Here is a 17,106-nt window from a genome sequence, read left to right as displayed (position 1 = left end):
TAGGAGCTTATGAATGCTGACGGTACTTCTTATAGAAAACGAGCATATAATAGCTGTGTGGTATCAACTAAACATTTGTCAAATACACCATTATTTGGCGGTTGAATGTTGTGCTTAACATTACAAATGGTAGAAGACAAATAGTATCCCGACTAAGGGTACATAACAAAATTATATCAGCATATGTTATTATGTTATAAATTTTTTTCGAACATAGGTTGTTACAAACTTGATGCAGGATGTTGTTAAAATAACTAAAATTATAACAAAAAGTGTATGAATAGTAACATAAACATAACAAAATGTGTTTTAATTCTATCAAAAACATATCAAACCAAGTTATAATGTTTGATACAAAGTATCAAAATTATAATACTGTTCGATATACGATAATATTGCATATTATTGAAATGCATAACTATCTATTTATTTTGTTATAAAGTTGTTAAAAATGAACAAAAAAATATCTTAAAGAGAAATAAAACACATTATGTTATATTTCTGTTTTATTATGTTCTATGGATAACGGAGCCTAACAAAATTATATCATAATATGATATGCATATCACATTCTGATAAAATTTTATTATATTTTTGTTACAAGCCTCTAGTCGGGATAACATGGGAAAAATATGTTCTACGTCAACGTTTATGTTTTGAGCGAGTTATCCGATGTTGAACGCCAAAGTGATCCGTCACTGTGTGGGCATGGTACCACCTTTAGTACTTCCTTCGGGAGGTGGCCGAGCGTTTGGTCCATCTGACCAGGGGTCAAGCATGGTCTACCTAGGTTGTGACGGGGATTCATCAGTGAGCTCCCTTGGTTGTGGGTGTTCCTATAGTTGCGGTAGTGCCGTTTTCACTGATTTTATTACATTAACCATAGAACTGACATTGCCAATCGACGTATTGGCTTGTTGATACACGGAATAGTTGAAAAGAGCGTTCAAAATGCTTTAAAACTGATGAAATATCACTAAAATTGCTAAAACTTAACTTGCTTGTACCAACAGTTGCGGTAAAGTGTTCCTATAGTGGAGGATCCCATAAGAAAACAACGGATACCGCAACTATAGCAACACAAATTAAAAATATACCGCAACTAAAGGAACACAATAGTGGAGGTATTATTTTTCACTGACATACCGTGGATTACTGCGATGAAATCATTTTTCTCATTAAGTCAACGGTCGTTACTTCCCGTTACAACATGTACATTAATAGCGCATCTTGAATTTGAGCGTTTAAATGAAGTTTAATCGTGCTTGTGGGGGTACACTATTGGTACATCTACCCTACATATAATGTTGACAATGCCAAATAACTGAATACAGGAAAACAAGTACGAAGGTAAGCCTCATTGGCACATATACCGAAATTTCCAGACAAATGTCATTTTAATGCTAAGAAATATCCCTAAAATAAAAAATCGGGGAATCGTATTTCGGGGTGAAATTGATCGCTTGTCAGTGCGATTATTCTTAGTTTTCAAAACCACTCTACATAATAAATTTGAGCTTCCTGAATCCGAATATACTTGCTAAATTCTTAAGAATAGAATATTTATTTAAATAATGAATAGTTAAATTTCAGGAGTCACGCGAAAAACGCCTAAATGTTTGCAATTTTCTAAGAAATTTCCTGATATCTAACAAAAAATCAAATATTTCAACCGAATGAGTAAATTGGTACGAGTTTTGATGATGAGATCTGGTTTGGGGATATATCTTAAGCATTCTTAAAAACTTTCAAGTTTCTACCATGTTCAAATCATTGTTTAGAGCTAGAAGTTTATGAATGTTTGTCTATATTATACCGTACATTATTTTGAAATTTTACATTATTTTCATAAAAATAAACATTCTGTAACGCAAAAAACTTCGCTACACACAATTCGACAATAGTTACGACAGACAACGTTCATTCACTGCAGGTAAATTGATATTTGTGCTCCATTAGGAAGAAATAAAATCGTATGACACGGTGATCAATTTCACTCTACTGATCAATTTTACCCAAATTTACGGTATCTGCAAGTAGCCCTGAACAAGCGACTTGGTACCGCTTTCAAAGTACCTTAGCCTTCTTGAGTGCCAACCGGCTCATCAGGATGGATACTGGTCACAGCGTAGAACAACGGAAAGGACACGGATTACGGATTGGATACGTCGACCAACAGTCGTGTGCTGGCAGTGTACTCTACTGTTCCCTGAGTAAGGAAGGGTGACACCAACTTGAAACGGCGAATATGACTATGATGAAACTGCCTCCGTCCTGATAAAACCTTGGCAGGCCTTCGTGTACGTTCGAAACTCGTCACCAACCTCGGTGAGTAGTAGACTCAGATGTAACATTCCTGACTTACGCCGATCTGGCTCTGAACACAATCCCCATGAAGGATTGTGTCAACCCTAGCATGGCAACCCTGCTTGCATAGACAACCATGCGATCACGAGAGGCGACTATATACAACAAGTAGAGATAGCGGCCCGAAGAGGGGACCAAATCGAATGGAACAAATAATCGATTTGGATGGAGAATCTAGTAGAGGAAACGAAGACGCGATAGTATTCGCAAGGGGCGGAGAGATGTAGAGATCTCCAATGATGCCACAGACGGTTGCAGCCAGCGCTACCAGATGCAGCACATCGAGTGAGCCACCGGGAAACCAGCGGGATGCAGGCTTCCAGAGTCAAGTGTTCGTACCAAAGTCGGGGAGTAGCACCACTCAAGACGACCGGCAGCATGAGAAGTCGGAGTTGTCGGAAGAAAAAGAGGAAGGTCTATGAGTTCGTCGAGACCAAAAACAATGTCCACCTCAGAATCAAGCAGCTGGTAACGAGCATCAAGACCACCGTTACAGCCGCAGAACGCGGACAGAAGGAATTGTGGATTGGAGCGGAGAAAGCCAAAAAAGCATTGATTTCGGTGAGAGCAACAGCCGTTTCACAGGAGACGCCTAGAACAGGGATTGAATCCTGAGAAAATTGAGAGAATCTCTCACGTATCGCTGCACATTATGAGAGACGGTTTATCGTATACTGCTACAACTTTGATCAGATTGGGGGGATAGTAGTGCATGATAAAACCCCTCTAAACATGCTCCAAGCCTGCGGGACACTATTGCTATTGGAAGTTCGTGGATTGTTTATCGTGCCTACCCCCAACGGTAAACAAGCGAGAAAAATTGATTTTATCATCGCTCTCTCTTTGGGGCTCTCGCTCGCTGCTTCCATTTATCAGACTTGTTACACCTTGCGATCGTGGACCGCAACAGATGGGATGTTTTTCTTTGTTTGCTTTGATCGTGCTTCATACTCAAATGAGAGCGAATTCTGCAATTCCTGGCCTAGAAGCAATCCGACCACCCGCTCGGAAAAAAGAACGAGGGATAGGGTAAATTATGTATTTTGGACAGGCTAAGGATATGTCTGGAAACGGCGATCAATTAACTGCATTAGATACTAATATTTTATTACGTAATTATACTTATATGCTTAATGTCCCATTGTTCTTTGAGTTTCTGGGGTAAATAGCTTACAAACTGTAGTATTAGCTTCCAAAATAGCGTTTTTTGGCGGCATGTCTGTTATACATTTCGGACACCAAATATACATTTTGGACACCCTCATGTGAATATAATTTGGACAGGGGCGTTATCTCAATATCCATACAATGGTTTCTTAAAAAGACGATTGTTTCATAAAACTTTGAGAGTTTACTTGTGACTTATGCAATTTTTTCGCTTATTGGATGTGTATATTAGTGATAATCAATAATTTCATTTAATGCAAGCAAATATCATCAGATCCACGAGAAAACGCCTGCAAGTATGCATGCATGCTACATTCCAGTGTATTTCATCAGATGGCCAAATTATATCAACAGAACAAAAACCATTATCTATTTTGGACATCACCTGATTTATGCCTTATATACTCATGTTAAGATTTTAGATGAACTTAGCTTAAATTTTAGACATTTTTTATCATATTGCCACTTTTAAACTTTTTATGAATGTCAATTCTGAGCTCTATTATTGCATTTAATGAATGTTCTTGAAACGCACGTCCTCTTGCATTCGTAGGTTTCACAGATGTTCTGATGATACAATTTACAATTTTGATAGTTTTGACGCCAATTTGTACTTGTTTTGAAAATGGTCATCATTATTAAGTAGCATAGTGTTTTAATAATGCAATACATGATTTCCCGTACATATATTCCTCACCATCTCATTGGAAATGAGCATAGAACGACTAGCCTGTCCAAATTATATGCATGTCCAAGTTATATACGTTACCCTACACCAGGAGAACAGGAAGATCCCAAAAAGCAGCGAAGCGACAATGAGTGCGTCAGTGAGTGGCGCACCGTGAAAAGCCAGAAGGAGAAGAACGCAGCACGTAAGGAGAAGAATAGAAAAAGAAAGGAACCGAAGAAGAAAGAAAAGCGACGGTCACCTCGTGAGAGGTTCAAGGGCGATGCTCTTGTCATTGAGGTAACCCGACTAGAGGTACATAACAAAAATATAATAAAAATTTATCATAATATGATATGCATATCTTATTATGATATAATTTTGTTAGACACCGTTATCCATAGAAAATATTGAAACAAATATATCATATTGTGTTATATTTATTTTGACAATATATTTTTGTTTATTTTTAACAATTTCATAATAGAATCAAATACACATCTATACATTTAATCAACTTGAGTTTTTAAATCAAGCGAAATATATATTTTTTATTTGAGATTTCATTATTCTTAAATATAAAATAAAATCTCTTGAGTTTGTAAAACCAGCCAAGCGGTAACAAAATGTTATGATCATAATTTAATTATTGACTAATTGCAAGTGATTAAAAAGTGACTTGTTGCGACTTTAAATTCCTTGTTTTTGATATAACATACGTTTTTATGTCCCTTGCACCGAATATGAAGTTTTATTAGAATTTTATACATGTAATTGATAAAAAAACTAATTATAACCCTATATATTTCTGTCTATTGCACGGAATATCATGTTTTGTTAGGAATTTCTTATAATTGATCAAAAAGCTCGTAACTTAATGAGTTATCCCGTATATTATACAGTATTATAATTTTGACACTTTGTGTCAAAAATGAAAATTGAATTTGATATTTGTTATATTTTTGTTTGTTATAAATTTAGTTATTTTAACAACATCCTGCATCAAAATTGTAACAACCTATGTTCGATAAAATCTTCATATCATAATAACATAAGCTGATATAATTTTGTTATGTACTCATAGTCGGGAAGTGACAAGACAACCTACGCGGTGATTCTCAGGAAAGTGAGGAAGGATCCAGAGGTAAAGGAGCTGGGTGAAAACGTCGTGATAACCAGGCGCACTCAAAAAGGTGATATGCTCTTTGAGCTCAAAAAAGATCCGTCGATCAAGAGTTCGGCCTGCCGGGAGCTCGTCGCGAAGTCGCTGGGCAACGAGGCAAGTGTGAGAGCCTTATCCCAGGAGGCAGTGATCGAATGTAGAGAACTGGAGGAGATCACAACAGAAGACGACGCGAATGAAGCATTCACTGCCATGAATCGCAAGTCAGTCCCATCTGTAAAAAGTAGGCATTGAGAAAATGGGCTTTGAAGATTCCAAACTCGTTTTCCATACGAATATTCAAAAAAATCTAGAAGATTGGAACATGTTCAAATCTTAATGAAACTTTCACAATTTGCTTTTCACTACGACATCTATTTATGAAAAATTTAAAGATTATCAAATCACGGTTTATTTTTGTAATACACGGTGTGAAAATCTGTAATAGGACTGACATGCGATTACTTTTCATTATGGGACAATTTGACTTGCTGTTTTTCCTATTTTTTCCGAATAAATCATATTTTCTCATTAGTGCAGCTTAAAGAGAATTGCGAGATAGGTTGAAAAATGATCTCAACTCAATTTTGACAAAAATGCAGATGGGACTGACTTGCGATTCACGGCAGTTCAGAGATGCAAAGTTAGCTCTCAAAAAGGAAACTTAGAGTCGAAAACGGGCATGCTTTGATAGCCTATGTCAGAGTGCCAACTCGAGTCCGTGGGGTGACGTGCTAATGGCTAATACCAAAGGTGACAAAGCATCCCAAGAGAAGTCGCCCGACGATCGATGGATTCTTCCTGCATTATCCTACAAGCCCATATTCCCCAGCGCCGAATGCGGCAGATGCACGATAAGTAGTGGCGACGGTGACGAACGAAGAGCTGGCAGAAGTCGTGAAATCATTCGCGTCAAACAAGGCACCGGAACCTGATGGTATTCCAAATGTTGCCTTAAAAGCTGCAGTGAATGCGGATCCAGACATGTTCAGAACCACGATGCAACGCTGCACAGATCAAAGAATCTTCTCGGATGTATGGAGTCGACAGAAATTGGTGCTACTATCAAAGGCGGGGAAACCACCAGTAGATAGATACTAGAAACGACAGGCAAGTTCTGAGCAATGACCACGGTGCATACAAAATTTAAAAAATTGTATGGAGAGATTACTATAAGGGGGAGAGGGTGTCTGGAATCCCAAAAAATATGTCCCCGTGGGTAATGGACAGCTAAGGTATGGAGAACCAATCTGGTCAAAAGCGCTTAGAACGAGCAGAAACCTAAAGCAGTTGGAAAGCACGTAAAGGATAATGTGCTTAAGAGTAGCAAGTGCATACCGAACGGTATCTAAAGAGGCCGTATGCATCATAGCCGGGATGACGCTCATCGGGCTCATCACCAAGGAAGATGTTCAATGCTTCAACCAAAGAGGTACAAGAGGAGTCCGCAGCGAATGTAAAGAGGCAAGACTCAGAGGTTGGCAGCAGAAATGGGATAACTCCACTAAAGGTAGATGAACTCATCGGCTAATACCAAATGTGTCAGATTGATAAAAAAGAAACCATGGGGAAGAGAACTTCCATCTGACGCAGGACATGGTTGCTTTAGGCAGTACCAGCATAGGTTCGGGCACTCAGAATCTCCTGCGTGCCCCAATTGTGCTGGTATGGAGGAAGCAGCGGAGCATATTGTGTTCGATTACCCCGTTTCATTGTGGATCACATGCTCGCTACATGCGGAAGGGACACGTCCTCCGACAATATAATAGACAGAATGTGTGCGGAACACTGGGGCCTTCCTTAGCCGAGTAGTTAGAGTCCGCGGCCATGCTGAAGATGTCTGGGTACAATTCCCGGTCGGTCCAGGACTTTTTCGTAAGGGAAATTTCCTTGACTTTCCTGGGTATAGAGTATCATCGTACCTGCCACACGATATACGAATGCGAAAAATGGCAATTTGGCAAATAAAGCCTCAGTTAATAACTGTCGAAGTGCTCATTGAACACTAAGCTGAGAAGCAGGCTCTACCCCAGTGAGAACGTCATTCCAAGAAGAAAAAGAAGTGTCCGAAACACTAAGCTAAGAGGCAAGCACTGTTACAATTGGGACGTAACGTTTAAAAGAAAATAAAAATCTGTGGCAAATTGCAAATTATTAAAAACAATAAGACATGAAAAAACTAATACGTACGATCAATAATAGTTGGGTTTCGGTATAGTACTTGGATATTACGAAAAAAGAGCAACTTGGAATAATTACTTGTAAATCGAGAATCCCACGAATTGCATTTTCTTACTAAGGTATTTGTTCATAGTTTTATTATTTTCGTCACTTTATAACCGATTCTTAATTATACCACATGCCTAACTTACATTTTTTCAATCAAACAAAGCCAAGCCAAACTTAACACCCTAACACATGCTCGAATATTTTGATGCTACTGCGCATCAACTGGATGAGCTACCGTATAATTGAGAAGCATCCCGTCCGTCGAATCAGACATTTCGCGAATATCTAATTACGCTGTTTACCGTAAACGGGAGCTCGCTTCAATAACGAAAGAGCAACGCGGTCGTGACGTCCTAACACGCCCGCCACATGGCCTCTGTTGCCAAATTCCCTTTTTTTCGGTAGCAGATGCCCTACAAATCTTTTACGTTCCTTTGTTCACCGAGTCGAACAGCTTTCTTCGATATCCAGAAAAACAATCTAATTGTGTTCGGTAGTGTTTCGAAAACGTAATGCAACCTTCAATTATCGATCTGAATTTGTTTGCAAATTAAATGGTTCTTCAATTGGATGTATTTTGCATATTGTTTTCTGCATTCTGACCATGTTCTACATGAGGTATTTTGGTTTCGCGTGGATTATTTCAAAATTGTATATGGAGGATCAAACCCAAATATTGTGAAAGCATATTTAGGGTAAGTGCTAATATCGCTAATGCTAATATTCTAATCTACCATTAGAAGAACAATTTGAAATTCAAACTGTGAACGAATATACTGAAGCAACTATAAATTATTGAAATTTTTAAATACGAGAATACATTTTTCAGAGAATTAGGGGCAAAAACATTTTACACATACATTTAAATTTTATTTTGGAGTTGGAAACATTCAAGACCAGCATTTTACTGAAAAATATCAAACAAAGTCGTAGCAAGGCGAATGAAAAATGAAGGGCTTCCAATAGAAATATTAGTAGTAGAACGCTAATGGCGCTGCTGTCACAAAACTGAATTAATTTATAAAAAACGTAGTTTTTCATTGTTTGTTCAATGTCTGGTTGTAGAGGATGATTTGTTTTGTTTTTAAAAATTAATTTGACACTTTAAGGCCCGGTACTCACGCTGTCAGCGCGTGGCAAACTAGATGTTGGTAACACGAACAGTAGCGACATTAGCATTCTTAGGTTGATGCTTCTACTGGGCTTCCTTTGAAATGTTTACTGAATCTATAAAATAAATATTTCGATGTCGCTATGCAATCACGAAGATGTGAAGCCTGCTTTATTCTGAATATATCTTATTGGTAACTAATTAAACGGACTTGGATGTCGTTAAATAAACTAAAAAAATCTTCTTAAGCTTCTCTAACATAAGACTAACATAATAATATTTTTTAATGGTATGTATAGGTCGACAATTAAAACAAATATGGTATGTTTGTACGATAGTGAATTTTGAATATCAGTTACGTGTTTGTATGATTTTTAAGCAATCTTCATCCATTCGCCGGTTTTATGAGTCGAAATAAAGTGCTTTCATCCTATATCATTTTTTTTTTTTTTTTCAATAATGGGAAAACTCGCTTTGCACAAAATTTTGATAACCTTCCTACACGTCTCAACAAACAACCTTGAGGGTAATCGTGGGCAACTGCATCTCGTGACATGTGTATGCCAACTTGTTCAAAAGCAAGGATATGGTGGAAAATTCAAATAATATTACAGGCTCGTGATTCCAGGCGCACAATCTGATCCCATCCAGTCAAGTGCCGAGCTTCGGTGCAAGTTGATTGTAATGCAACAATCACGATTTCTCATCATCATTATCCTGGTCTTCTTCTTGCAATATTTCAAGCACAGACCACGAATATTTTTTTGGCATTCATTAATTGGTTGAAACGATTCTGAGTAAGATTGATGAACGCTCATTTAGGAATTAAGATGTTTACCTGAACCTCCAAAACAGTAGCTGTATGAAGCTGGCTCGAGTCCCGTGAATCCAGTTCAGGATCTCTTTGAGGATATTCGTATACATACACTTTCCGATCAAGGTAAAATGGGTTTCACGAGATCACGTTTTACGATAGCATAGTTTAAAGCAGCACCGTAAGTTCGGATAGATAAATCCAAAACCAGTAAGCTTGAGCATTGGAGGGATAATTGACTAACGGTACCTAGTTGTTTATCATCAGCAAAAATTTGAATAAAAAGGGCATCTCGGAGTATTTTGAAGCTGGAAACATTCATTTGACCACCCTTTGCGATTATGATTTGAGAAAAATATGCTCATATAAACACTTAGATCAAGTTACCAAATTCGGTTATCCATTTACCGCAATCTCAACAGCTGATTGATTGTAAATCAGTTCGGTAAACGAATAGATTACAGATCTTTTGGTTATTCGCATTTTTAATTTCAGCTGTCAAAACAACTGAATTGTTGGTAATCGTTTACCGAAGACCTGTAAAGATTACTCTTCTTGGAACCTATTTATTGGAACAAAAGGAACGGAAATTGATTTGTATAGTTGCGCTTCCTTATTTTACAACACAATTTAACAAACATTTCATTAAACCTACAACAAATAGAAATCAACAAAATTTATTAAGGTGCAAGAGAAAATGGCAAAAAAGTCAGAACTGAAAAAGCAGTTTTCTCCTTTTAAAACAACAAATTGATAAAAATAAAAACACACAGCCTTTTTATTTGGCAAATAAATGAGCCTGATGTTTTTATTTTCTTTGATTTGTCTATTCAAAAAGAGTAAACGGCTTTTTTCAGTTTTGACTTTTGCATCATTTTTACTTGGGCCTTAATGAAACATAATCGTTGATGCGATCGATGCCAACTCCTTTCTGGTGCTAAACACAGCAGGACGCGCAGGGGAAACTGCAAGGTAGCAGCGGATGCTGACGGTCGGACGTTAGTTAGTTTTCAGGAAAACGATTATTCACTACTATCATTATCACCTCTGTCTTAATTACCTGTATAGAAAACCATGAAAATTCTAGCACTATTTCAATTTCAGATATTCCCCGAACAGTGTATCTGCTACGCCCGAAAGAAAAACATAGATGACTGATTGACGCTGTTATTTTTTTTTTTTTTCAAATTACTGAAGTCGGTAATCTAGCAGAACTTTTACCGAAATTTAAGTTGAATATCGTTCGGTAGTTCTGTCAGTGATGAGCTGTCAAAAACTATTGAAGGCCCAAAATTTTTGTATTGTAAGTTATTTTCCTTGTTTCCTTTCGTTCAATCGATTGCACACATTGAGTCTTCTAATAGCTAAATGCGTCCCTGATATATATACTTGGGTAGGCTCATTTACATAAATGTTCACATATACTTCATGAATTTTGACTTCCAATCAAATCTACCAAAGTTGTTTTGAAGTCCTTCAAAAAGTCTGGAGCATTGGTGGGATTTTAACTTGTATACATTTTCTGATGATCTGAACCATTCTTATTGTCATTCATTTTATAAATGATACAGAGACCTTCTCAATAGTATATACATGAGTTAAAGGCCTATGGTGTACATTTTTAGATGTCAATGTTTGAATTATTATCAAAACCATAAATTTTGTATACGAATTAAGCCAATGAATACTATTTTTATTTACTATTTCGACATATACAAATCTTCTTTTATGTCCTAGACCACTTGGGAGGCTCGAGGCGAGGAAGATATTCAGGGTACAAACAAATATTATACAAAAAAGTTAATTAAAAAATAATAATTTTATGCTTTTATTTTGAACAGTGACTGTAAATCGAAATTATTTCAAATATTATTTTTTAAACCATCCAAAAATACCTACCAGGAATCATCCAAATTTGAATAATTAATCAATATAGGAGCCGGATCCAATTCTTGGCACTTTTGATTCACTTCGGCAGTGGGGTTGTTTAAAAACCATTGAGCTCATATTTGACCACAATATGCATCGTATTGCAGTGTTTCTTATGGCAAAGATTCAGACTATTCGGCCGAGAAAAACCCCCCATGCCAAAGTGAATCATGGAAATGCCCAAGTAGCTCTGCACCTAGTTTTTATCCGGTAACTTATATAAATTATGCCATGGATTTTACAAAAACAAAACAACAACAACTTATTAAACGTATCCAGATGTCGCTAAAATCGAGTGAAGCAGGAAAACCCACAAAAATAAGTTCACGCGACGATCGGTGTAAGAAAATACACGGTGGAATGCATGGTGGGATGACGAATCGGAGGTTGGAACGGTCGCCCCTCAAGAGCAGGCATTGAAAATGCTCAGCTCATGAGTAGAGTTGATTTTAGATGATCAGTTGATTTTAGGGTAACTTGAGGCTCAGCTAAAGAACAGGTCATGAGTTATCAAGTTCGTTGAGCGTTGACGATCGTCAACATCTTTCTGCTTGATCAGCGCAGTTCAGCAATAAAAAACAAACAGAACATACAAGTCAATTGATCAAATTGAAGATATTTATGAAGTTTTTGATAGATACAGGCACTTTCAGTGCTAGAAGGGATTGAGGTAACAAGTTAACGAGTTCGTTTTTCTCCATATAGCAGTTTTTCGTGATAATTCGAGAGATTCGTTGTATTGATTTTTAGTAGAAATGTTTAACAGCACAAGAATTCCATTTCTATATTTACCCAACATTGATTAATTCAAATTAAAAAAATGTAGGCTTCAGCGTTAATGCTCAAACAGAAATTTAAAGAATTCCGTACAAATAACATTATAGGGAACAGGGAGGGAATTTGGAATTGTCGATTTCGGCGTAAATTAATGAATGGAAGCTGCTTTAAAATATAATTGTTACAATTTGCAGCTTATTATGATGTAGGAATATACTCGCTTGTGCGCTAGAGTACGGATGGGATTCAACTGCATAAATGTCTTACATACCGTTTTGACTCATATTCCGAACACTTAAGGCATACAGTGACTTCAAATGCATCTGATATCAATAAATCAGCTGATATTTGTAAAAATCTCAATTTCTTTGCAAAACCTTACTGTTAGCTGTTGGGTTTGCAGATGAAATTGTTTATTTAAACTTGTTTAGTATTGTTTTTACGTAAAAGTATGGAACTACATTTTGATTCTAATGCCGAACACTGCGTTCATTTTGTCTCATATTCCAAACACCTTGATTCAAATTCCGAACAGCACGAATAAATCGTATTCAAATGAAAAAAATCGCAAATAAATTCATCTGAGCTAGTTCTACTAGCCTATAACTAGAGAATCATCACTATTCCTGAGATATAAAATCAGGGGTCTGACACGACTGTCATTCTGCATACATTTCGGATCTTCCTCACATCGTTTTGGTACTTCGCGTTTTGGTACCCACTTTCTGGTTTGTTTATTGTTTTATGCATCAGCGAGGTATCATTGATGTCTTCTACCCATAAAAACTGTGTTTTGTCCATCCCAAAATAATCAAAACAAGAACACTGGACGCCATGTTGAGTTGATGTTGGGTTGGTAATTATTGGCTCTTGCCACCCCCTTGTATAAAATAGATTGTAAGACGTTAATATTAAATGACAATTGACTGCCATTTCCTGATAAATTGATGACATATTTCAGTGAAACATTTCAACCAAATCGCCAAACAAAAACCGAGCGTTCGGAATATGAGTCTGTTCGGAATTTGAGACAAAACGGTATAATAGTCATGAATCATGAGTATAGTAGAATTCAATACTTTACCTAACCAGTGGCTGGGTTGGAAGGTTTGTGATCTAGTTTGGTATAGTTTTGTGGCTCGTTAGATTTGATTCAATTGAAATCATCGCAGATCTTCAAAACTAGAACTGCTTCCAAACCTTTTTGCAAATCCTTTGACGTTCAGAAATCAATTTGGTTTGCTTTGATTTCAACTTCCTACACAGTAGTTGTGATAGTCATGCACAAGGTTTCTATAGTGATAGGTTTACCGATCTAAGCAGTCAGTGGGTGCGCGATGTGGTTAGCTGCGGGAAAGGTGGAAGTGACAGCTGGCGAATTGGCTAGCTGGCGGGTTTGGGTACACTGTATTTCACTCTACCGTTTCTATGGGGTTGTTAGGGAATGTTTACTCCAACAAACATAAACACAGTGAAGTGAAAATTTTCTCCAGCAGTGATGAGCTGTTTCGTCGCGAATCATATATTCGTCGTTAATGTAATATTCCGGTGTTTGAGTCGAAGAAAAGTAGATTACTTGAAAAGTAGGTTGTAATGCATGTTAATGTGGAAATTTCGAATAGTTCTGCGGGTGAGAGCCGCCCACCAACGACGGTCCACCGATAAAAGAGAGGATGTGCCACGGTGTTCCCGTCTGACGGTGACGGTTGTGTTCTTGTAACATCAACTCGTAAGTTTATAGTCATTCTACTATCGATGCATTACCTAGTAAACGAAATTCAGATACTTTGCCGCGTATACCACACACTAGAGATGGGCGACTCACTCACGAATCAATCAAAAGAGTCGACTCTCGAAAATGAGTGAACGAATCACGGTTCTTTTCAAAAGAGTCACGATTCATTTGCATCGACAATTCTGAAAAAGAAGCTCTATAGTTTACTAGGAATAATATTTTCGAGTTGAACTTACCGAAGCCAAACAATTCGGACATGTGTAAATAGTAAGAGTAGTTGTACGAAACAAATTCTCATTAAAAAATTGTTATAACAATATATTTTTTTGTTTATTGTGTGAAACACATGATTCTTTTTTTTATTTTACAAAATAAGTAATCGAATCGATCAAAAGAGTCGATTCACTTTTGTGAGTGAGTCACCTACGATTCACTCCCAGAATATGACGATTTTGCCCATCTCTACCACACACATGTGTGTGTAAAAAAAACATTCTACACCTACGTTGTCACGCCGTGCACCGGATATCCAAACAACCAAAACAAACTCGCCAGCTGTCATTTGGCATTTCAAAATGGCGAAAGGGTAAATCTGACACTTTGGACTACCTCCCTTCTAGATAACTTGGTCATGCACTTTGGGGTTGCCTACACAGTACCAAAAAATAATGTGATTTACGTCTTTTGGGATGCACATAAAAGAAGCGAGCCGAATGACGTAAATTGGTGTCCAATTTCAAATACGTTAGTGTCTGATTCGCGAAATGACGATCACAGTTCCATCGTTTTCGTGTCCTTTAACATGTAAAATTACATTTTTTGTTCAATACATCTTCAAGGACACGTTTTTGTGTCGTTCCATCACTTACATCATGTATCATTCAGTCATAACCAGAATTACGTCCAGAGTAATTTTCATTATTTTTAAGAGTGTAGGTAAATTCCAAGCTCATTGTTTATCCGTACATTGAGCGCTCATGATCGTTAACTACCGTTTTACTGAGTAGCACAGTTGGATCACAGCATAAGGTCGCTTTGATTGTACAATGTTCATCCTCATCAAGCTCGCTCACGGCTTCAATGCCTGCTCAAGAGCGATCACGAATGTTAGAAGCTTTGTATGTTATCGCCGTAAATTCCACTCAATGTAAGTACATGCCATTCTCCACTGCGATAGTAACTACGGTTGAGATAGTTCATTGGATGCGTCTGATCCGAGAAATACAGGACAACAAAAACATAAAAATCATTACAAGTCATGTAGTAAAAATAATCTATTAAGAGCTTATTTATACGTCATGGTGTGTATTTTTTGGGTCGTTTTCGTCATGTAATTTTAAAAACGGACTTAAATTTCTGTTCATTTGCTCGCTTCTTTTATGTGCATCCAACAGGACTTAAATTTACACGTTTTTTTTTTCGAAGAGTGTGGATTTCATCAGGAACAACATTACCAACAAATCCAGGAAACTTTTAACAGTATTTTCATGCAGAAACTCTACAGATTATTCTAAGCAATGCTAGCAGGAATTTTTCCAGTAAATTTTGATAAATTTCACCATTATATTGCTAGTCATAATCTATTTGGCGTTCATATATACACGTCAATTCATTAATAGATTTTTAAAAAGAATGTTTACCCGGATTCTTCAAGTATTCTTGAAGAATTCATACAGGAATCTTTTTAGGAGTTTATCAAGGTCTTCTTGAGTCTTCTTGAGATTTTTCAGAGGATTTTTTTTCTAGTATCTTGGAAATTTGAATTTCTCAGATAATTAGAAATTTTAGAAACATTCTTCATTTTTTCTAGACCGCCCATCTTGAATTCGTCCATTACTACAAGAAGTTCTTCAAGTGATAAAATCAGGGAATTTTGAATATTTTTGGAAGATTTCTTCTATGACCTCATAATGAGTTTTTCAAAGTAAAATAAAAAAAATAAGGAACTTTAACAGAGTTACTTCAGAAAAAGCTCTGCATGTTTGTTTTAGGATATATTTCAAAAGTTTCTTTAAGGACACCTTCTATGAGTTTCACTGGGAATTCCTCATGACATAAAATCAATAATATAATCCAACAATTCATCTCAATTGCCTCCTAGATCTGTATAAAAAAAACATAAATAAAATCAGTCATTTGCGCAACAGGAATTTCTCCAGCGATTTCACCATAAATTGTCCTATAAATTGTTCTAAGATTTTTTTTTCAGGAAGTTTTGAAAAGTTCAACAAGGAATAACCTTAAGCATACAACTAAATACCGTACAACCTACAGAAAGTTATCCAAGAATACCTTTAAAGATCCAAGAAAAGAAACATATAGAAACTTCTGAAGCAATTGCTTCATATATATTTTTTGATTCCACAATACATAGCAAAAAAAACTACTTCATAGCGGAAATACTGGCTGCGTCCTCGAATGGGTTATTTTTTTCCGGCAGAATAATTTTTAAACCTTTAATTACGAAATTTTATCAAAAATGTTAAACATTTCCGGAAAATATATGAAGGTTTGTGTGAGTTCAATATTAAAAGGCAAATTTTGCAAACCTCTCTTTGAGGAGCCTTCAAACCTACCTCCGCACCGGACCCCGAAAACTCTAGCTATGCCACTGCTGAGATGGGACAAAAGTATTTCTGCCTTATGCCCTGGCTATAGAGCCTTAGCTTAAGCGCCATTACTCGATCTCAGAAATTAAAACAAAAGAAAACTTTTTCATCCCCATTGATGATCTAACGCAAAGCTAAAATACAAAGATGGCGCTGTCCTAGAATGGTGATTAGCGCATCGTAGTCGAAACGTCTTATGATAAAATTGGAAAAAAATCACCACAATCATTTAACTGATAAAAAGTTGGCAATTTAAAGCACAGGGAAGCGTAAATATCCTTTTTTCAATTGCAAAACTTTCGCAACATAACCTCACATTTGATCGCCAATTATGAAACAAATCAATGTATGGAAACCACAGGAGCAGGAATGGAATTCTCTCACCAAATTGATGTTCAACGTCTTCTTTCTCCAATCGTAAGTCCAAGTCCTCTTCTGGATGATTAAAATAGGACACCTGCTTGAAATTTTGTTAATCAGGATCATCTGCTTCCAAATCCAGCGATTTTTCGGGCCAGCTTTTCCCACTTCTTCAAATT

Source organism: Aedes aegypti, chromosome 2, assembly GCF_002204515.2.
Source record: "Aedes aegypti strain LVP_AGWG chromosome 2, AaegL5.0 Primary Assembly, whole genome shotgun sequence".
Classification (NCBI taxonomy): Eukaryota; Metazoa; Arthropoda; class Insecta; order Diptera; family Culicidae; genus Aedes; species Aedes aegypti.
Note: the sequence above shows the minus strand (reverse complement) of the source record.